This window comes from Lissotriton helveticus, chromosome 3_1 (assembly GCF_964261635.1).
Source record: "Lissotriton helveticus chromosome 3_1, aLisHel1.1, whole genome shotgun sequence".
NCBI classification, from domain to species: Eukaryota; Metazoa; Chordata; class Amphibia; order Caudata; family Salamandridae; genus Lissotriton; species Lissotriton helveticus.
The window spans coordinates 701,344,544-701,366,971 of NC_136061.1; the positions used below are offsets into that span (position 1 = coordinate 701,344,544).

At 44.4% G+C, this 22,428-nt stretch overlaps 1 protein-coding gene across 7 annotated transcripts in view; it reads left to right on the forward strand.

Annotated features, from left to right (window-relative positions):
- ELP4 (elongator acetyltransferase complex subunit 4) overlaps positions 1–22,428 on the forward strand; it is a 1,619,784-nt gene that overhangs the window by 1,145,530 nt on the left and 451,826 nt on the right. The gene's annotated exons all lie outside the window — the stretch shown is intronic.

Sequence of the window (22,428 nt, forward strand, 5' to 3'; positions counted from 1 at the left end):
CCGTCCTAGACGAGCTCAAGAGCAAGGCGGATTCCAACTTGCCACAAGCTTTGGTGCTGCTTGATCTGTCCGCTGCGTTTGACACGGTCGACCATTCCATCTTTCTCGACCGCATCAGCGCTGCGGGCGTTCAGGGTACCGCGCTCTCTTGGCTCGCCTCCTTTCTTAATGGACGGACTCAGGCAGTCCATCTACCTGGCCACATTGCCCCTACCCGCTTGGTCCCCTGCGGGGTCCCCCAAGGTTCCTCCCTGTCCCCCCTTCTTTTTAATCTTTACATTCGTCCCCTTATTTTTTCTCTCCTTGACATGGGGGTCTCCGTATATAACTATGCGGATGACCTCCAGCTTGTTTTTGACCTTTCCTCTCCTTTGCACTCCCTACCTCAATTTCACTCCACTCTTGTCTTCATCTCGGAGTGGATGAATTGTAACCAACTTAAGCTCAATCTGGACAAGACGGAGTTAGTCCTGACTGGCCATTCCCTCTCCCCTTGGTCATCTGCTTTTTGGCCCCCTATCTTTGGCCCTCCGCCCATACCATCGGCCTCTGCAAAGACCCTGGGCATTAAAGTCAGTGGGGACCTCTCCACGCATGCCCAGATTAGCTCCGTTGTTTCTTCTTGTTTTCTCTCCCTCCGTATTATTCGGAAAGTGTCCCGCTTTTTCTCCTCAGATGCCCTCAAACTTATCATGCTAGCAATGATTCTTTCCCGTCTTGATTACGGGAATAGTCTCTACGCGGGCATCCCGGCTTACGAACTGCGCCGATTGCAGGCCATCCAGAACCAAGCTGCTCGAATCATTCATCGCCTGCCTAAATCTTCCCACATCACGCCTGTTCTGAAATCCCTTCACTGGCTTCCCATTTGCCAAAGATCCCTTTTTAAGATGGGCTGCCTGGCTTTCATCATCCCTTATACTCCCACCCGTGCCCTCCGTTCTTCCAACCAATTCCTCCTCAATGTCCCGCGGTTTCGCAAATCTAAAACGGGAGGCACCAGATTCTCGGTACTGGCTCCCCGTTTCTGGAATAGCCTCCCTCTGTCAATTAGGTCTATTCCAACCTACCCCCAATTCCGTAAAGCCCTCAAGACACATCTGTTCTCCATAGCGTACTCCGGCTGAATCACATCTCTGCCTTAGCCTTCTACTTCAGCGCCAGGAAGCCGCTTGGTCGCAGTGCGCTCTATTAAGAACCTTCTTCATTCATTCTTCTTAGTCTCTCCAGCTCTTCTCCTTAGCAAAGGATCCTCTTGAATTCTAGGGATGTTCTAAAAGTCTGGGGTCTCTGCCCCAATATGTATACTACAAAATAATTTGTTCTCTGGTGGCTAAGAAGCCCTGTGCTAAGTCAAAACCAGGTCTGTCCTCTCTGGTGCAGGTTCCTGACAGGAGGTGGAGACAATATTGTGGAAGGCAGACTGTTAGACCTGGCCTTTCTTGGCGTGATTACCCCTGACTTTTTGCCTCTACCTCCTCTATTTGTGATGCGGTGATGGGTTGCGTTTTACTGGCTCAGTTGCTTTGGGCACTTTGCCACTGTTGATCAGTGGCAAAGTTCAAGTACTCCCTGTATAAAGTGTTATGATAATTGGCTATCCCTAATTGGTATGTTTGCTTTACTAGTAAAGTACCTAGTAAAGTGCACTTTGTGTGCCAGGGCTGGTAATGCAAATGCTACTTGTGGGCCTGCTTATAAAGGGGGTTCAACCCAGAAGAAAGTCCCTGGGACCTGGGTTAGCAATGTACTGATAGGAAGGGGTCCCAGAGTCAAAGAAACAATTACGTACAATTCATTTGAGTTAATCAGAAACAATTCTATTGATCCACACAGGTTTATTCACAGCGGGATCAAGTATCTTGAATATACATTTGCATTAAATAATCAACTGTATTAAAGTCATACAGTGCCCCAAGAAGGGAGGGGGGAAGTGATAGTGAGTAGGTAGGGGAAAGTGATGGGATTAAGTGAAAGTAAAATCAATACTTCAATGATATTATTTTAAGCTATAATAGGTATAGCAACAACTGCCATCAAAGATGGCGACATTATTTGAAAAAAGGCATCCAACACAAAGTACAATGAATATACAGAATATTGGCGTGAGGTTGCCGAAATTAAGACAATGGTCGACGTTTCGACCCCCTGAGGTTGCAGGATAGATTAACCTTGCTGTGGGGTCTTCATCAGGACAAGTGGGTGGGGCAGAGGACCTAATGAAAATATAATGACAAGAATTAGAGGGTTGTAAATACTGCCTCTGATTATCACATAGGTAGTCATGGCATGAGTCCCAAGTCAGAATTAAATAGGTTGCTGAATTAAAAAAAGGAAGGTGAATAGATTCTAATATCGTGGCAAATCCGATATATAGAACAGGGTATGACCCATTAAGTAATTAGAATATGGCGCTTGGGTGAAAAACCGGAGCCGCACCGGGCAGACCGCCACTCACAGTAGGCAATCTTGAGAGAGAGGTAGAGGAGTGGATATAATCAATTTTAGAATATCTCGGCAATTTCCGATATATAAAACACAGGGAGTGTCCTATTAAATAAACCGGAATAAGGCGCCTGAGTAGGTAACCAGAGCAGCACATGGCAGCCAGTCAAAAACAATAGACAATCTTAAAGGCAGCTGGGAGACCGCTAATGTTGAGCCCGAGTCCAAAACCCTAAAGGATAATTAATTGGCGAAATTAATTAAACATACCACTGGGTCGTAAGTCCACCGCGTGGTCTCAGTTAGGAATTGTGCTGCATTAATGCGATTTCTGAAAAAATGAGCAGTGCAAATTCAGATACCGGTATACAATCGGATTGGAGTTTAATAGTAAAATAAAAAATCTAAATGAAAGGACATACCACACGGTCAATTAATCCTCCGTGATGTCTTTCCTTCAGAATAGCGATGTAATACTGCAGTTTCTGAAAGAATCGGCGTGCATAAGTCACACATGAATACTGATGGGATTTGAATGATCAGGCAAGTTACACGGAGGTCCAGTTGGGGACAATGAGCTTACCGTGTATTGCGTCCTGTAAAAATCAGGATGCAGTAAACTTGAACATCGTTGCGATTAAATCGAGTCTGTGGGGGCAATGACAAGAGAACTGTCAGGAAACAGACTGTTGTCAGGTAATTAAAGGCGGCGGACGGGAAGACTGGGAGTCTCGTACTTACTAAATTGCGAAGAATCTTGGTGCTCCGTACGAGGGCTGGACGGGCAATGCCGCGTTTCCTGGTTGGATAGGGAGTCATAGTAACCGGTCACGTGGTGACCGAAGGAGTCATAGAATTGAAAGACAGACTATTGGTGGTATGCTATCGTCCGGATTTCCACGCAGTGTGTGAATTACATTAAGTATTCGAGTGACAGTAGGGAATGTTAGGAACTTCAAATAATTTTCAATGAAGGCTGGCAAAACAGAATTGCAAAACAGGGGGAAAAAAAATATAATTATACTAAAGAAGGTACTTTGATTGCAAATAGGTGAATATAAGGCGTACCACTCGAACATGAGGGTAAAGGCCTGAACATTTGACAATAAAAAATGGCAATCTCATACATTTAGATTATCGGTATTATTGGGTGACAATGTGTCATATTACATATCCAAGAAGTAAAGTCACGTATTGAAGACAGTCAATGAAAGACCGTGCAAGCATAGAATGATCATAGATTCAATAATAAGTAAATATAAGGCGTACCACTCGGACATAAGGGTAAAGGCCTGGACATTGAACCATCAGAAGTGGCAATCACATACAATTAGATTATCAGTATCATTGGGTGACAATGTGTCACATTACATATCCAAGAAGTAAAGTCACGTATTGAAGACAGTCATTGAAAGACCGTACATGCATAGAATGATCATAGATTCAGTAATAGAAAAAGAGGAATTGTCATCATGGTAGTGTGGCCAGTTGAGAAAATGAGCTATCTAATTCATTGAGACCACATTCTATAGAATTGAAAAAGTACATCCACTTGAGTTCTCGAGTGTTTAGAATGTCAGAGATGTTGCCACCTCGTGGTCCCATCGTGACTTTCTCAATGACCAACCATTGCAAACTTTCAGGGGGATACTTCTTGGATATGTAATGTGACACATTGTCACCCAATGATACTGATAATCTAATTGTATGTGATTGCCACTTCTGATGGTTCAATGTCCAGGCCTTTACCCTTATGTCCGAGTGGTACGCCTTATATTTACTTATTATTGAATCTATGATCATTCTATGCTTGCACGGTCTTTCATTGACTGTCTTCAATACGTGACTTTACTTCTTGGATATGTAATATGACACATTGTCACCCAATAATACCGATAATCTAAATGTATGAGATTGCCATTTTTTATTGTCAAATGTTCAGGCCTTTACCCTCATGTTCGAGTGGTACGCCTTATATTCACCTACTTGCAATCAAAGTACCTTCTTTTGTATAATTTTTTTTTTTTTTTCCCTGTTTTGCAATTCTGTTTTGCCAGCCTTCATTGAAAATTATTTGAAGTTCCTAACATTCCCTACTGTCACTCGAATACTTAATGTAATTCACACACTGCGTGGAAATCCGGACGATAGCATACCACCAATAGTCTGTCTTTCAATTCTATGACTCCTTCGGTCACCACGTGACCGGTTACTATGACTCCCTATCCAACCAGGAAACGCGGCATTGCCCGTCCAGCCCTCGTACGGAGCACCAAGATTCTTCGCAATTTAGTAAGTACGAGACTCCCAGTCTTCCCGTCCGCCGCCTTTAATTACCTGACAACAGTCTGTTTCCTGACAGTTCTCTTGTCATTGCCCCCACAGACTCGATTTAATCGCAACGATGTTCCAGTTTACTGCATCCTGATTTTTACAGGACGCAATACACGGTAAGCTCATTGTCCCCAACTGGACCTCCGTGTAACTTGCCTGATCATTCAAATCCCATCAGTATTCATGTGTGACTTATGCACGCCGATTCTTTCAGAAACTGCAGTATTACATCGCTATTCTGAAGGAAAGACATCACGGAGGATTAATTGACCATGTGGTATGTCCTTTCATTTAGATTTTTTATTTTACTATTAAACTCCAATCCGATTGTATACCGGTATCTGAATTTGCACTGCTCATTTTTTCAGAAATCGCATTAATGCAGCACAATTCCTAACTGAGACCACGCGGTGGACTTACGACCCAGTGGTATGTTTAATTAATTTCGCCAATTAATTATCCTTTAGGGTTTTGGACTCGGGCTCAACATTAGCGGTCTCCCAGCTGCCTTTAAGATTGTCTATTGTTTTTGACTGGCTGCCATGTGCTGCTCTGGTTACCTACTCAGGCGCCTTATTCCGGTTTATTTAATAGGACACTCCCTGTGTTTTATATATCGGAAATTGCCGAGATATTCTAAAATTGATTATATCCACTCCTCTACCTCTCTCTCAAGATTGCCTACTGTGAGTGGCGGTCTGCCCGGTGCGGCTCCGGTTTTTCACCCAAGCGCCATATTCTAATTACTTAATGGGTCATACCCTGTTCTATATATCGGATTTGCCACGATATTAGAATCTATTCACCTTCCTTTTTTTAATTCAGCAACCTATTTAATTCTGACTTGGGACTCATGCCATGACTACCTATGTGATAATCAGAGGCAGTATTTACAACCCTCTAATTCTTGTCATTATATTTTCATTAGGTCCTCTGCCCCACCCACTTGTCCTGATGAAGACCCCACAGCAAGGTTAATCTATCCTGCAACCTCAGGGGGTCGAAACGTCGACCATTGTCTTAATTTCGGCAACCTCACGCCAATATTCTGTATATTCATTGTACTTTGTGTTGGATGCCTTTTTTCAAATAATGTCGCCATCTTTGATGGCAGTTGTTGCTATACCTATTATAGCTTAAAATAATATCATTGAAGTATTGATTTTACTGTCACTTAATCCCATCACTTTCCCCTACCTACTCACTATCACTTCCCCCCTCCCTTCTTGGGGCACTGTATGACTTTAATACAGTTGATTATTTAATGCAAATGTATATTCAAGATACTTGATCCCGCTGTGAATAAACCTGTGTGGATCAATAGAATTGTTTCTGATTAACTCAAATGAATTGTACGTAATTGTTTCTTTGACTCTGGGACCCCTTCCTATCAGTACTTGTGGGCCTGCAGCACTAATTGTGCCACCCACACAAGTAGCCCTAAAGAGAGAACTCAGGCCTGCCACTGCAGTGCCTGCGTGCAGTGTGCTAACTGCCATGTTGTCCTGACCAGTGCACCCACTTGCCAGGCCTTACCCTTCCCTTTCCATGCACATCAGACACCCCTATGGTAGGTCCATGGTACCCCCTTGGGCAGGGTGCAGTGTTTGTGAAAGGTAGGACATGTACTGAGGTGTGTACCATGTCCTGACAGTGAAATACTCTCCATTTCGTTATTCACTGTTGCAAGGCCATCTTGCCCAAAGGACAGAATGGGAAGGCTGTGTACTATGTTTCCAGCCTATCTTTCCGTAGGCTTAAGATGGAGAGAAGATGTTTAGTGTGCCTGAACTCACAATTTGAGTACACATCTTTTTGTGAAGGTGGTTTTTGCATTGTGTATTTACAAGCCGCACTATTAGAAGTGGCAGGTTTCTTTTTTCTAACAATTCTGTGTGTCTCGGCCTGGTTGTGGATTGACTGTCTAGATTTGAATGTTTTAGGATCTGGGAAATGTCTTGACCCAGGGGAGGAGGTGAGACAGCAACAGGCTGACCTGCATCTGGAGTGTAGGGGGGAGGAGTAGCCCCTGGAGGTGAAGAGACCTGGGCTGCTGCAATAAAAGAATGTCTCCACCTCCTGCTGAGTGATTGAGGAACCAGACCAAAGAAAAACCAAAGGTGGTGATGGACGGAGCATTGACAATACAAACACTCTTCCCCAGTCAACTGATCTGGGTTTAATCCATCACCGTTCTTTAGCTCACTCCGCCACCCCAGTTCAGACATGGCCATATGCAAATCAGTCTGACCCTGTGCCTCATGGGAACAGTCCAGCCCGAACTGCCAAGCCATGTCTTCCCTGAACCGGAATCAAGCTTCCCAGGACCGGTTTCTGGCATTACAGCCATCTTCAGCCGGGCTTGCTTGACTCCAGTGGCAAAGTGAGCAAGGGACTCACGTCTGAGCATACCCTGCCAACTTAGGGCGAATAAAGAAAAACCAAAGGTGGTGATGGACGGAGCATTGACAATACAAATACTCACCCCCAGTCAACTGATCTGGGTTTAATCCATCACCGTTCTTTCGCTCACTCCGCCACCCCAGTTCAGACATGGCCATATGCAAATCAGTCTGACCCTGTGCCTCATGGGAACAGTCCAGCCCGAACTGCCAATCCATGTCTTCCCTGGACCGGAATCAAGCTTCCCAGGACCGGTTTCTGGCATTACAGCCGTCTTCAGCCGGCCTTGCTTGACTCCAGTGGCAAAGTGAGCAAGGGACTCACGTCTGAGCATACCCTGCCAACTTAGTGCGAATAAAGAAAAACCAAAGGTGGTGATGGACGGAGCATTGACAATACAAACACTCACCCCCAGTCAACTGATCTGGGTTTAATCCATCACCGTTCTTTAGCTCACTCCGCTACCCCAGTTCAGACATGGCCATATGCAAATCAGTCTGACCCTGTGCCTCATGGGAACAGTCCAGCCCGAACTGCCAAGCCATGCCTTCCCTGGACCGGAATCAAGCTTCCCAGGACCGGTTTCTGGCATTACAGCCGTCTTCAGCCGGGCTTGCTTGACTCCAGTGGCAAAGTGAGCAAGGGACTCACGTCTGAGCATACCCTGCCAACTTAGGGCGAACAAAGAAAAACCAAAGGTGGTGATGGACGGAGCATTGACAATACAAACACTCACCCCCAGTCAACTGATCTGGGTTTAATCCATCACCGTTCTTTAGCTCACTCCGCCACCCCAGTTCAGACATGGCCATATGCAAATCAGTCTGACCCTGTGCCTCATGGGAACAGTCCAGCCCGAACTGCCAAGCCATGTCTTCCCTGGACCAGAATCAAGCTTCCCAGGACCGGTTTCTGGCATTACAGCCGTCTTCAGCCGGGCTTGCTTGACTCCAGTGGCAAAGTGAGCAAGGGACTCACGTCTGAGCATACCCTGCCAACTTAGGGCGAACAAAGAAAAACCAAAGGTGGTGATGGACGGAGCATTGACAATACAAACACTCACCCCCAGTCAACTGATCTGGGTGTAATCCATCACCGTTCTTTAGCTCACTCCGCCACCCCAGTTCAGACATGGCCATATGCAAATCAGTCTGACCCTGTGCCTCATGGGAACAGTCCAGCCCGAACTGCCAAGCCATGTCTTCCCTGGACCGGAATCAAGCTTCCCAGGACCGGTTTCTGGCATTACAGCCGTCTTCGGCCGGGCTTGCTTGACTCCAGTGGCAAAGTGAGCAAGGGACTCACGTCTGAGCATACCCTGCCAACCAGGCCCTCACTAATCAAAGGAAGAAGGTGTCACTGACAGGGAGACACCCAGAACTGATTTGGACAGGGGTCAGTGCCCCCCTGAACACAGAGACTTCAAAGACATTTAGGTGTATAACTTTGAGAGCTGAAACCCCTGAACGTTGGACTGATCAATACTGAAAAGGATTGAAACTACTTCGTGATGAAGAGGAAGCTCTGCCAAGGAAGAACAGCTGAAGAGAAGGACTGACCCAGGCCGTGTGTTCTGGGGCTGGCCTGCAGTTTGCTAATTTATCTAAGGAGAGGCTAAGGGACTTTTCTGTGTGCTGTGTCCCCCTGCTTGAAAGGACTTTGCTGTGTTCCAGAGTAACTTGTCCCCAAGGGCACAAGGAGAGCTGGCTCCCTGTTGTGGAATCTCCGGAACATCAAAGTTTCCAAGTGTGTTTCAGCGGCGCTGTGTGCGTGTGCTTTTTGCAGTCTGAGACCTTCTTAAGTATTGACCGGGACTGTGTGGCCCGAAACTCAACTGAGTCTCAGCGACGTTTTGTGCGTGTGCTTTTGCAGCCTGAGACTGCCGTTGGGGTCCGTGGTGCTGGTTGGAAAGTGCCCTGTGACTGCTGTACCCTGCAGCATGAATCAATGTCCACGCTGCTGTGAAGTGCGTGTGGCCCGAGCTGTCATCGTAACGGAGGCCGCGGATCAAGATCGCCGCCGCCGGTCCGAGCCGCAACGTGCTGAAGGATATCGTAAAGCTAAGAAATTCATGAGATAATCGTGATCGTTGTTTGCAAGAGGAATCCGCCCAAGATCGTCAGCAACGAAGAAGACCGCACCGTAACCTGTCCGGCTACAGCGTCGCCTTGCATCGGAGCTGCATAGTCATCGGTAGCGCCCAGCAGAACGTCCGACGAGCGGGGAGAGAGAAAGAGAGAGAGCGAGGCAGCGCATCCCCAGATGAAGGCTTTGACTCCGGTCTGGAGCGGGAAGTGTGAGTGGCCCCTGAGGCGCAGGAGGAGTACAGGAGTGCTCCCATCTCTCTCCAGCTGCATCGCGTTAGACGCGCTGAGTGCTCGAGCGGCTCAGACCTGCCTGGCAGTACCGGGGCCGCACTCGGAAGTTCAGGACTTTTGAATGTAGTTGGGGACCCCGTGGTGCCCGCACTAATCGCGTCAATTGACCTGGAATTATTCCTGCATTACGAACTGCCTTATTACTTGCGTCAGGGATTGTATTATTCCTGCATTACGAACTGCCTTATTACTTGCATTAGGGATTGTATTATAACTGCATTACAAACTGCCCGAGTACGTGCATTAAGGAGTGCGTTATACTTGCATTACGAACTGCCTTATTATGTGCATTGAGGATTGAATTATTCTCGCATTACGAACTGTCTTAGTATGTGCATTGAGAATTGAGGTATTCCTGCATTACGAACTGCCTTATTTGTTGCATTAAGGAGTGTGTTATACATGCATTGCGAACTGCCTGATTACGTGCAATGAGGATTGCATTATTCTTACATTACGAACTGCCTGATTACTTGCATTGAGGATTGCATTGTTCTTGCATTACGAACTGCATTAGTCTGACAATACGAACTGCATTACGAACTGCATGGCATTGCATTAGGACTGCATTTGAACATTGTGAAATGCTCATTAATACCGCAAGAACATACAAGTGTTTGTTGGCCTAATAACCGGCAAAGTGAAATATTACGAATATGCATATGTTGGATTTTTATCATGTGGTCTTACCGTATTTTTCTTAATGATAAAGATACCGCTATTTTCATACATCAGTGTGGTGTCCATTTGTGGTGTAATCACTGTGTCACTGGGAGTGTGGTTGCAACTACTTTACACATTTCCTTGAGGATAAGCCTGGCTGTTCGTGCCAAGCTACCAGGGGGTCATCAAAGGAGGGTGTCCCTCTTTTCCCTGACTAAAAGCAAGGGTCCCTATTTGGCCTAAGGTAACTGCCTCAACCAACTAGAGACCCCCAGTTCTAACACAGAACACGCCCATTCAGGTGAAAGTAAATCTCCTCCCCCTACTCTAAATGCAGCCCAGGTCTATTCAGCCCAGCCCTGTCTCTGGAGCCTCTGCTCATCCCTGGCCCGTCACTCCCAAGCCAGACAGTCAATACACACCAGTGATTTAAATGGAAAAAAAAAAGTGCAGGTACTCACCAAATCGAGATGTGCACTAGGGGGCGGTGCTTGGGGACGGGGCTATGGGGGCAGAGCTATTTGCAGTGCTAAGGGACCCAGCCAGGGCCACACATTTAATTTGATTGAGATTGAATTGGTGTGCAGATGTGTATAATGATACTAAAGCATTTCTGGTATATTTTGAGAATTTCATTTCCCGTATACGTTCAAAAGGGTAAATTCGATGTCAGTGAATGTAATGCCATGTGGTGTAAGGTGTCCTATTATTATATTGTAGCGGAGAACAAGCTAGAGCTGTGAGCAGCTCAGTCATCCCCCCCAAGCCTAACGGGAGCAGCGCGCTGCCACTGCAGCTTTTAGTCAGCATTGTGCATTATAGCAGCGCTCCAGTTTAACAGCTGAGGAGGCGCTATAATTTGTGACTTTGCATTTCAGTGCCTTGATGATGATGATCGCACTGAAATGCGAAAGTCTAACTTGGCAGGACTGCATGTGCTTTAGAAACACTTACATTTGCCTCTGCCCACATTACTATACCTTAATTCCCACCGGCCCTGCACAGTATCACTATCACTACCTTCCTCCTCAGTCTGGTTCCAAGCAAGTGCTGCCCTACTCTGCTATACCCACAGGAAGCCTTCTCCGAATTCCCTAAAGTCAAGAGATATGCCCATTAGCAGGCCCTGATCATACACCTAGAGTGCAAAGACGTATTAAGGCATGGGCAAAGTGGCCTATGACCCAGGGTCCCAGTCTTTCAGGGGGCCCCCAGACAGAGCCAGCTCTGTTCTGCAGAGAATCTTGCCCTTCTGACGTGTACTAATTCTTAAAAAAATTATTTTAAATACCATGTTTCCTTTAACTGATTTTTATAGTGGGCAATACGTGAGAGACTATTACAGATATTTTGCAGAGAAATGTTTTGTTTGTTTCATGCAACATTCATACAAAAAAAATCTTTTAGGTCAAAACGGGACCTCACATATGAGAAATGGGAGGGTGTCACAGAGATGATTTGCAGCATAATTAGTGAGCTACTGCTGTGTTATAATGTTGAAACCACACATCACTATCCCTGAATATTTGATGTAAAGACATTTAGAATTTGGACCAATGTGCCTGTTAGTGATCTGGCCAAAGACTGCATGAACGAGCTTAAATTGAATCAGGAATTCAAAACTGTTCCCAACAGGGCCCCCCAAAATACTTTTGGACCAAGGCCTCAAAAATCCTTAAGATGCCTCTGCTAGAGTGCTAGTGACTCCACAGAACCTGAGTGGGCACTATGTCAGCAATCACAGTGTGAGTCGGGCCCCTCCCAAACTTCCTGCAGCTCTGAATGAATGCGTACAGCCTGCCGCTCAATTAGCACATTGTGGGGCGTAGATTAGCACCCGATCAGAGTGCTTCAGGAAAACGGACCAACTCATTGTCAGCGCGTTGTGCATGCCCAGTTCCCTGAGCTTGGCTTGCTGTCACATGAGTACCCGTACTCTCTTTAGACAAAGAGAAGTTCCGGTTCTCAAGAGCAGAAAATTTAGTACCAGTGAGTACCGGCCCATTTAAAGCCTAGCAGAGGCACACTGGATGGCTACCCAAGAAATTACCTACTTTCTAATAGTGTTATTTTCAAACACAGAATGTGAAAATCACCCTCACAAAAAGATGCATTTTAACATTCTGAGTTCAGACATACTAAACTTTATTTTCCTACCTTGTTCCCAGGAGTAGTTATGCTTATAAGATGTTATAAACAAACTCCCCATTCTATCCTATGGGAACAGGTAGCCTTGCAATAGTGAAAAACGAAATTGGCAGTAGTTCACTATCAGGACATGCCATACACAACAGGGCATGTCCTACCTTTCACATACACTGCACCCTGCCCACAGGAGTACCTTAGGCATACCTTAGGGGTGACTAACATGTAGGAAAAGGGAAGGTTAGGGCCTTGCAAGTGGGTGTACTTGCCACGTCGACATGGCAGTTAACAAACTGCATGCAGGCACTGCAGTGGCAGGCCTGAGACATCTTTTCAGGGCTACTCATGTATGTTGCACAATCAGTGCTGCAGGCCCACTAGTAGCATTGATTTACCAACCCTGGCACACTTAGTGAACTTTACTAGGTGCCTACTTAGTAAATCAAATATGACAATCAGGGAGAACCAATCATAATAACAATTTACACTCTGAGCAATTGCACTTTGACACTGATCAGCAGTGGCAAAGTGCACAAAGCATCTAAGCCAGTGAAAACTAAATCCAGCACAGCATAAAAAAAATACAGGAGGTAGAGACAAAAAGTCAGGGGAAACCATGCCAAGTATGCAAGGTCTGACAGTGAGGTACAGCTCTAGAGAACGAGGGTGTGCATATAATATGGCTCATATATCATAACAGCTCTGAACTCCTTCCGTAGGTTTTATTTTATTAATTTTTATTTTTGCTATTTTATATAGCGTGGAAATTGCCGGAAGGCATCATATCGCTATACAACAGTAGCATGATACAAGGGTACAGCAAGATACAGTTACAATAATAACGTTCAGACATATTGCATCGGTAGCTTAGACCAGGACAAAAGCAGCCATTGGACAGGGCCATACACGGTTCAAGCATTGATTAAGAAGGCTGACGAAGTGCAGCTGGAGAGCCAGAGCAGCAACTGCACATAAGCAAAGACTTTCATTGTTCTGACGAAAGTTGGCTAAAGAAAGGAAGACTCTCTGGACGCCGGATAGTGTGGCCAGTCTCCAACCAATAACCATTAGAACCCGGAGGTCCCCATTTCGTGCCTGCCCCGCCCCTCTTTCCCAGAACCCCGCGAGTCAATGACAACACAGATACACTTGTGCAATGGGTGGAAAACAGGCCATGTTTATTAAACATAAATTTGTTTTCCAAAACATGACACATTCTTTTGACTATCAAAATGTTGACAAAGACACCATTATAATCATAAACATGCAATTGTAAAAATGTTTAAAAATTTTAAACACCAACATCTTAACCGAAATGCATTCATATTTAAAAGAAAGGTTTAGGTAGCTAAGCACATCAGGTTGGATTCTTTAGTCCAGCACTAAAGGAGCCGCCAGTCTACGCCCCAGGGGGAACCACACAGGTGTTAACCACCTGAATCCTTGAGAGGTGGTCCCCCACCACCTGATCCTTGTCCGCAACCCTAAGGGTCCCCCCCCACACAAGGCTGTCTACGGGGTTCGGAGGGTGTAACCAGAGGCAGCAGCTCCATGCCCTAGATTATCCAACTGTGTGACCATGCCCCGGCCGGTATAAACATCCTCACTGGCGTTCAGATCACTGTCTCCCCCCTCAGTGCTGCCCTATGGAGTGTGTTGTAGGACCCCCTTGCTGTTGTACAGCGCTCTTTGTGTTCACCCTACTGCCAAACCATATTCTTTTTTTGGGACGGGTGGGTGGGTCAAACTTTTCACCTTTCCCGCCGCTTTGCACGTGAAAAGGCCAAGGCCTGGGCCACAGCGCCCTAAATAAGCCCTCAACCTCACAGGCGGCGGGGATCAGAAGAGACTCCACACTCTAGCAATTTGCGGTCTTTCCCAACTCTATGGCCCATGGGCCAAAGAGTCTGGAATGGCCCTCGGGAAGGGGGGTGGAGCTGGCCCTTGTGGATCCCGGGTCCTAATGCCGCTCGACGGTAAGTTGGCACCCTTGCTCAGTGTTAATGGTAGTGAAGTCTGCAATAACATCCTAGCAGGAGGTGTCCATATTTGGTGGGGCAGAATTTCAGCTGCTGTACTCATCAAAGATAGAGAGTTGTCCAAATTTAGCTGCAAGCTGTATCTCAAATGAAACAGTAGTGATTCTGATTGTGAAAAAGGTATTAGCTTTAATATCAATGTTTCAGGATCTTTCAAGATGAGCTTCCCACGAGGGCTGGAGCTTTGCCTCCAGTGCATCTGCAGTTGTTTATTTAACTGTCCCGCTCATAAGAAATTAGGGCAGGTAACTGGGGGTCTATTGAAAAATTAGTGTGCTGGTATAGACACTACTGTACGTAAAGATTATTTTTTTCACGGAGAGTAGGATGGTCACCTATGTGTGACATTTGGGGCTGAGAGCTTTGCACGTTACTGTTTTCTATGGAAAACACCCACAGAAGATATTGAGTAAGTTAGAATTATTTTGGTAGGGAATAATTGGAAATGGGATTTGTGGGTGAACTTTCATATATAGGGATGAGTTGACCGATGGTTGTAATACTATTAGGCAGAATATTTTACTGAGAGAAAAGCCTACCGAATGGGTAGGAAGTTGAATTTTCAACAAAAGATTGTGAGAGTAACGTGGAAGCCAAATAGCCCAATTTTATTGGAGTTGTATTCAGTTAAGTATGCCTGATGGGCAACAATATTCTGGATTTGCAAAACCGGCATGACATAGCTTACAGTGTGAAATTATCTAAAACAGGACCGGCAGGAATTGATCCTAATAACAGATGTCGTTTTATGTTTGGCATGTTGCATCAGTTTATTTATAACTGAATAACAAGGCATTCTTCATCAAGCGTTGTGGTTCCTCAAACTAGAAATTACAATTTCCTAATTAGATACAAAAGGATCTTGTGAAAATAATGCTGGAGGTTTTGTTAGCCAACACAATATTATTAGAGGTGTACTCAGTATCATTTTCACCATAGCAACTACATTAATAAACTCAGTTCATTTTTATGTCATTTGACCATCTAAAATTCACAAAGAGTTTTATTCACAGCATACTCAAAGAGACATACACAGTCAATAGCTTTATTCTATTTTCAATTATAACTGATATTTACACAAATCAAGCACAAATGCTGCATGTCTAAAATAAGTAGTCCTAGTCCAATGTTCTGGGGACAGTTATACATTGATATTCCTAAATGATCAAATCATTGCCTCTACCTCAGTGGGAGCTAAGGGTGTATACAATATTGCTCTCGATCTCCAATGCTCAAACCAGGCATTGGAACGCATTAGGAGAGAGTCCTCTGTCTCATTGATTAAGACAAATGGCGTGCAGCTAAGATGGCCTTACAAGAGCTGGCAATCTCAGCTAAAGTGTGACTGATCCCCTTTAAATATTTACTTAAAGTATGATATTCACCAGTCCGGCTTTGGAGGATCCGTAAGAGGATAACTTCTTCTGTGTAGTTTAGAGATGTATTGTAACACCATGCCACTGGGTGGAGATTGCACATACATTATCCACCATGCTGGGCTGGTAGCTTGAGCTGTCTCCTGAACTTCCATCACTAGGTAGTGTGGAGGAAGAGGCGTACCTGATAGGACAGCTTTCTCTTTATATCCTAGGATTTTTACTTGTTAAAAGAGGTATTGCCAAATATTGGTGGTCGAAGAATGCCATGTCCCTCCTGGAATGATGATGAATGGATAGATTCTCTCTGTCCGAGGATGAGAAGATGCCCAGGTAAAAACAATAAGATCCCAGGCCTCCGGTTGGAACATTTTCAGATAATTGTACGATAGGTCCTGTGGGACTAATTTACGTCAAATAACTTTGGAAGCATATGTTCATAATAAATGCATCAAACGTTATCGGTGCATCACTTGTATAACATATTCTCTTCTTGAATAACATTGTGTGAGCATTGTTATCCGCATAAAGATGGTGATAACATGTTTTTTTTTATTTTTAAAAACTGTTTTTGTTACATAAACATGAATTTATGTATGTGTATAAAGTTCAAGCCTAGCTAAAATCACTGTGCAAAAGAACATTACATGATTGCTACGGCCTGCATATCTATCTTTTTTGCTAATTTTTAAATTCTCTCATGTACCTTGGAGTAGAAAGCTAACATTTATCATGTTCACTTTTTGGAGCTCTTCAGGTGCTGCATTATGAAAAGGGTGCATAGTCCCTGTTTGAGCAACGGCACCTAAAACAGGACAGGTGTGCCAGGTGAAACCAAGGACAGTGCACCCTATTTCAGTGAATGTGCTGTCCCCTGGGCAGCCACAAACCCATGCAGCCCATGGGCCAGAACATTCAGCGAAATATGGAGCATCAACATCGAAGCCGCTCTATGTTTCACAGTGCAGGTGTCAGGCGGCATGCCACCTGCACTTTAAAGAGGGGAGAGAGATCCACTTGCGGGTGGGTGCAGTGAGTGACTGCACCTGCCTGCAGGGTGATGTCTTATGGATCCATGGGACCACATTATCCTCCTCAAGGTGTCAGTGTTCAGTAGACGCACTGACAGTGTGCCACCTTTGTGTGCCACCTAAGGGCCAGTTTACGCCTGTGCCTGAATCTATATAACAGAGTGGGTGCAGAGACAAAGAGATTCCTTCATTTGCTTGAGCCCACACCCAGTGCAAACAAGGGCATGCCCTCTTATGTAAGCGCTAGTGCTATATGTGCCCCTGTTCCATCAGTATTACAAAAGGAGCTACACAAGCATCTGCATCCCTTTCTGTAATAACAAAGAGCCCTGGTGGCACATACAGCAGGCGCACACACCTGTTACACCCCCGGGGCACTTTCCGAAATATGGGCACAGGAATGCATGGGGTCCAGTGGTGTTCTGGAGTGTAGGTGTTTGCACAAATGCTTCAAGAAATAATAGTGCAAGTTCAGGTTGGATACATGACACTTGGTGATGTCCTCGGGTGGGTGACAGGATACTGGGGTCCGTGCGATAAAGGGTGAATCAGCAAGAGTTGTTTTTTTCCATTTCAAGATGGCTACAGGCATTTGGGAATAATCACAATATGATTATATTCTACTGCAGATTGCGTTCTTTTTGTAGCAATGGTATAATGTTCATGCAGACAACTCAGTGGATGTGTCAGAAATATTTTAGTTGGGTTTAAGGGCTGTGTGAATTCACCAAGCGAATCCCATGTTTTCTTTACTGCTTTTTTCCTATTTTGACTACTTTTAATTTTTTTTAAAATCCAGAATCTAAGACAGAGGTTTTTTTATGAGGCAAGCACTAAATGATGTAATTACCTTTAACAATTGTAATAACCACCCTTAGGATGTGTTAAAAGTCTGTCTTTGTGGGAGAAGTAAATTCTTGCTTCTGAGTCCCTTCTTACCATCTAAAATGGTGAGAAGTACTGCAAAGTAAGAAGGGTTCTTGAGGTAAATGAACCTTGCGGACCAGAGAACCTTCCTTAAAGTGTAATCTGTATATGGGAAGCCAGTAAATTTTCCTCAGCCACAAAGTTAAGTTATTGAACGTCTTTATTGATATAATCAACCTGCGGTTGCGTGGAAGAGCACCTTCATGCTGGGGAGAGAAGATACAAAAACACCAGCAAGAATAGTATTGCCTTAGTCTATATAGGAGATGATTATAGTGTGGAGTTGATTATATTGTGGCCCGAGGACCACAGCTGATGAGAGGTTGGGAGGGGTTTTATTTTTTTCAGAGCATGAACAGCAAAGTTAGTAGATTGAGCCAGTTTGTTGAGGTGAAGGGTTACAGTAAGGGTCTTCTCAACAATGAAGCCTAAGGCTTTTGCAGATGAAGAGATAAGTGAGCGGAAGTTGTTCATGAGTTTGTTTAGAGGAGCTTTGTCCTGTTTGTTTTGTTACTTGGTGTGCTAAGCTTAAGTTCTATCTTCTGATGTTTGAGAAGGAGAAACCTGTTTGACATTCAATGATGGGATGTAAATAAGATGGTCAGTCCATTGTTGTGAGAATGTCCTTTAGGCTTTGAAGTTTTACACAGTCGTAGCGTACTTGCAAGATATTATCATGAAAAAATATGCTGAGAGAGGTTAGAACAATTTGGATCCTGTGCAATAGCTCATGTTCAGTTTAACCACATAGGAAATGTAAACTTAATGTATTTACTGTGGTTGATCGTAGATAAGCTGATTTGCACACAGACTTCAAAAAAGTGAAACAAGAGCAACACTAGTTCATCAGATAAAATTTGAAAATCTGTGGCAACTTTTCAAAAATAAATCTGGCAGGTTCATCGTTCTGCAGAACTGGACCACTTGTTGAATATATTGTATAGCACAATAAGGTGGAGGCCCTTGGCACAAAATAAAAAAAGGTTAAATGTTTACTACTCACGGTGCTTTCTTTTATTGTTCTACGGTTTCCTACCACTGCTGGCAATGATTTGGGTAGTGTTTCAGGATAGTAGTGCTCGCACCCACCGCGTATGCCATGTCATTTTTGCCGATGAATACAGTGATCTTTTTCTTCTCCATAGTTAGCTATTGCTGACATTTTGGTACTAATTCACATAAAGCAATGTATTATATTTTACCTACGTTCTGTTGTCTACGAATCAGTCTACCTAAAGGTATGTTTTAGAGGCAGTGCAATTATCGAAATACAGAAGTTATCTAACGTAGAGTTTTTGATTGGGAGAAATGTCATGTTATAAACCTTATTCTTGACAGTCCCAAAGCAGATCAAAAATCCAATTCCTCCCCAATAATTGCATTGTAGTCAAGCAGAAGTAGAAAAGGCACCCCTCTTTGATCAATAAGTCGGAGCAGTCACCATGGATTTAACTTCAAATTGTCAGAAATGAACACAAAACTTTTAATATCTGGAGTATTCATCAGTTTGGGGAGTTTAGAATTTTTGTTGAACATAATATTTCAGCCATTATCCTTTATAAGTAAATGAGAGTTCGGCAAATTGCGGTTTTGGAAAAGACGATTGAATGCTTTTTTCTGGGGTGAATATCATTTGAGTAAGACACGGAATATCAGAGCTCAGTATGTTAGCGAAATATTTGAGGGAGGTGTGTTTTGTTTAATAATCAGAAGTGTTCACTAACCTATTAAATTCTATTAAGGTGCTGATGATTCAAAAATGGGTGCAATCGAAATGTTTGATGCATTTGAAAATATTTTTTATTAGAGAATCAGAAATATTGAGAAAGGATATCAAAGACATTCAATGGGATCTAACTGAGGAGATTTGACTGCGAGTTAAACACAGCCCACTTTCATATGTGAATTGTGAAACTCGTGGTAGGCTCTTGGATATTGTTAATGGATGGAAACGGCATTTGAAAGCTGTGAGCACTCTGTTTTGTTTATGTGATGCACAGATGCTGTCTTGTGCTTAGTGTGGATCTTGATCATGGTGGTGTATGTGTCAGTTGTCCCTAGAATTCCTTTTGAGTCACAGAAAGCATCTGTGTAGGAATGTGACTGTAACGGGGAACGAAATCAGAGGTGTCACCAGCAGTGTTTATGACTATAAATTTAAGAACTTTCAGAAAAGATTCAATACATCCTAGGACCTTTAGCATTGATCCAGGCTTGGGCAGTGATCGTGAAATTCTGCTACACGGAACTTCGCGCAGTGACAAAAAACTCTGCCAAGCTACGGGGAATCTCACGAGCAGCAGAGTGGGTTACCTTGCTCCATTCACACTGATTTTTAGTGCTGGGTATTTGACCCGCACTGTAAAATCGGTGTGAATGTCATCTCGCACAGTGCAAGAGGGCACTGCTTCTTTCTGGCGCTCGAGTAGAAGTTCTGCTCGAGCGGCTGCTTTCTCAACGTGAACGAAAGGTTTCTCAATGAGAGTGGGAGCGACCATCCACAACCTCCTGCTTTGAGAAATCTCACTGGGAAGTGGGCTAGCTTTGGCTTTTTCTTGCTCGCCACCTTACCGTTGGCGAGCCGAGCAAAGAAAAAGGAGCTGTGTTTTTAGGAACTCAGCAAGCTCCGCGGAGCGCGATAGACTCCACGAACCCCACAACGGAGCGGAGTTCACCCACCAGGCTTACATTGATCCACTACTGCACTGCACTGGCTCCCTGTCGACAAAAGAATCACATTCATACTCATGATCCACGCACACAAAGCACTCCACAAGACCGGCCCTGCCTATCTCAACAAAAGACTCGCCTTCCACGTACCCAACAGGAAACTCTGTTCCGCCGACCTGTCCCTGGCCGCCGTCCCGCGCATTCACAGAACCACTTCCGGGGGCAGATCCTTCTCCCACCGCGCCGCCAAGTCCTGGAATGCCCTCCCCCTCCACCTACGACAGACCACAGACCTCCCGGCCTTCAGAAGACTGCTCTAAACCTGGCTCTTCGACCACTAGCTGCAGCTGTCCCTCTCCCCCCCAGCGCCTTGAGACCCTAGCGGGTAAGTAGTGCGCTTTACAAATCCCTTGATTGATTGATTGATTGATTGATTGATTGATACTAGTATGAAAGACAGCTTGGATTCTTCCCAATAGTAATCGTGGCCTAGACAATGAATATCTTTGCCTTATCAGTTCTTGCTAGATTCTAATCGAGGGCGGCACGTGTCCTGCGTGCCAGTAAATTAGGAGTTGCTAGTATGTCATACCTCAGTAAACCGGCACAGTTAATCGTTATGTAGCTCATTGACAAACTGCTAGATAAGTCTCCTGAAGTGTACTGACTGTCAATTACCTAGCCCTGTACAAAAACTTTGAACAACCCGGACAATACTAAGGTCTCGGAATAAAGGATAACATAAATTCATTTTGTGACAGAAGGTTTGTATTCTCTGTGCCAACTATCTTTATTCAAAGATTAATAGACAGGAGTGCAGTGAAACCAAGACATAGAAAAATGTGTTATCTTTGGGTCACTAATTCTGAGATCTCTACTCAAAAGTCAAAAGGACCGTGAAGCATCATTCACCTAATGACGTGCTTTACATGGAAAAAAATTATTCTTAGCTAAAATTGTGGACTCTCTTTTTTGTGTGAGGTGTTTTTAGATCAACTTTGTGCCTATAATGTTGGAAACAGTATTTACAAGTACATGTTTTAAATGGTGTACAGCAACTTACATCATCAGAAAAGAAATGTGTTTGTCGCCTTAGAAACGGCTTTAAAAAGAGCAAAACCGAAGTGAGCACATAGTTTAAAAGATAAATATGTTTAAATGTGCTCGCTAATCCTATTGCTTCCTACTTTGGAATCTTAATTAGGAGGAGATAAAAACCACAATTTCACTAAATGGTTGTCTTGAATCTGTAGCTAAAGGTATAATCCGCAATTGGGCCAATTAGTGCTCCCCATGGTTAGATGCGCAGAGGCAGGCAGCCTAATCAGACCTGACACCGGCCCAGTTCCCACTGCTAGTGTGCCAGGTATGATGGTCAGACTTCAAAGGGCGTGAGGCATCAGCAGGGCAAGGTTTGCTGGCCAGCTTAGGTCCGGTCCTTAATCTCCCGGCTAAAACCACAGCAGCCTTCGCACAAAACAAGCTTACATGACACAATCATGCGGCATTAAGGTTTGGGTTGAGTCATGCCAATTTGCCTTTGATTTTCTGATGATTGACTTAAAGATGGCTACATGACCAGACACATTCAAACTAAACTGATTAGGTAAGTTCCCTAAATATTTGAAATATGTAGCCAGTTCTCCATTTCACAACATGAAAAAACTACAGCATGCAGTGTTATGGAGGCTTTCTGACAGGCTGACGTCTCCAGCCAGTCATTCGAGTCTGATGATAGCTTTCATAATTTGGAATTTTTTGAGTGCAGGCTGTTAAAGGCAGTAGTATCATTATTGGTCATGCACAAGTGTCTTTCTCCCCTTAGCTCTGTCTGCCGCACACATGTATGAATTTCCTCATTGTTTTGTTCTTGAACATAGGCTGAAGCATGGTTCTGATAAAATCATTACATAAGGCTTGCATTTTCATGCCTTTAGATTTGTTGAAATATTGCCATAACAGTGACACACTTCCATGCAGAGAAAAGCCTGCGGCGGCTTTACTATTATTCCAAATG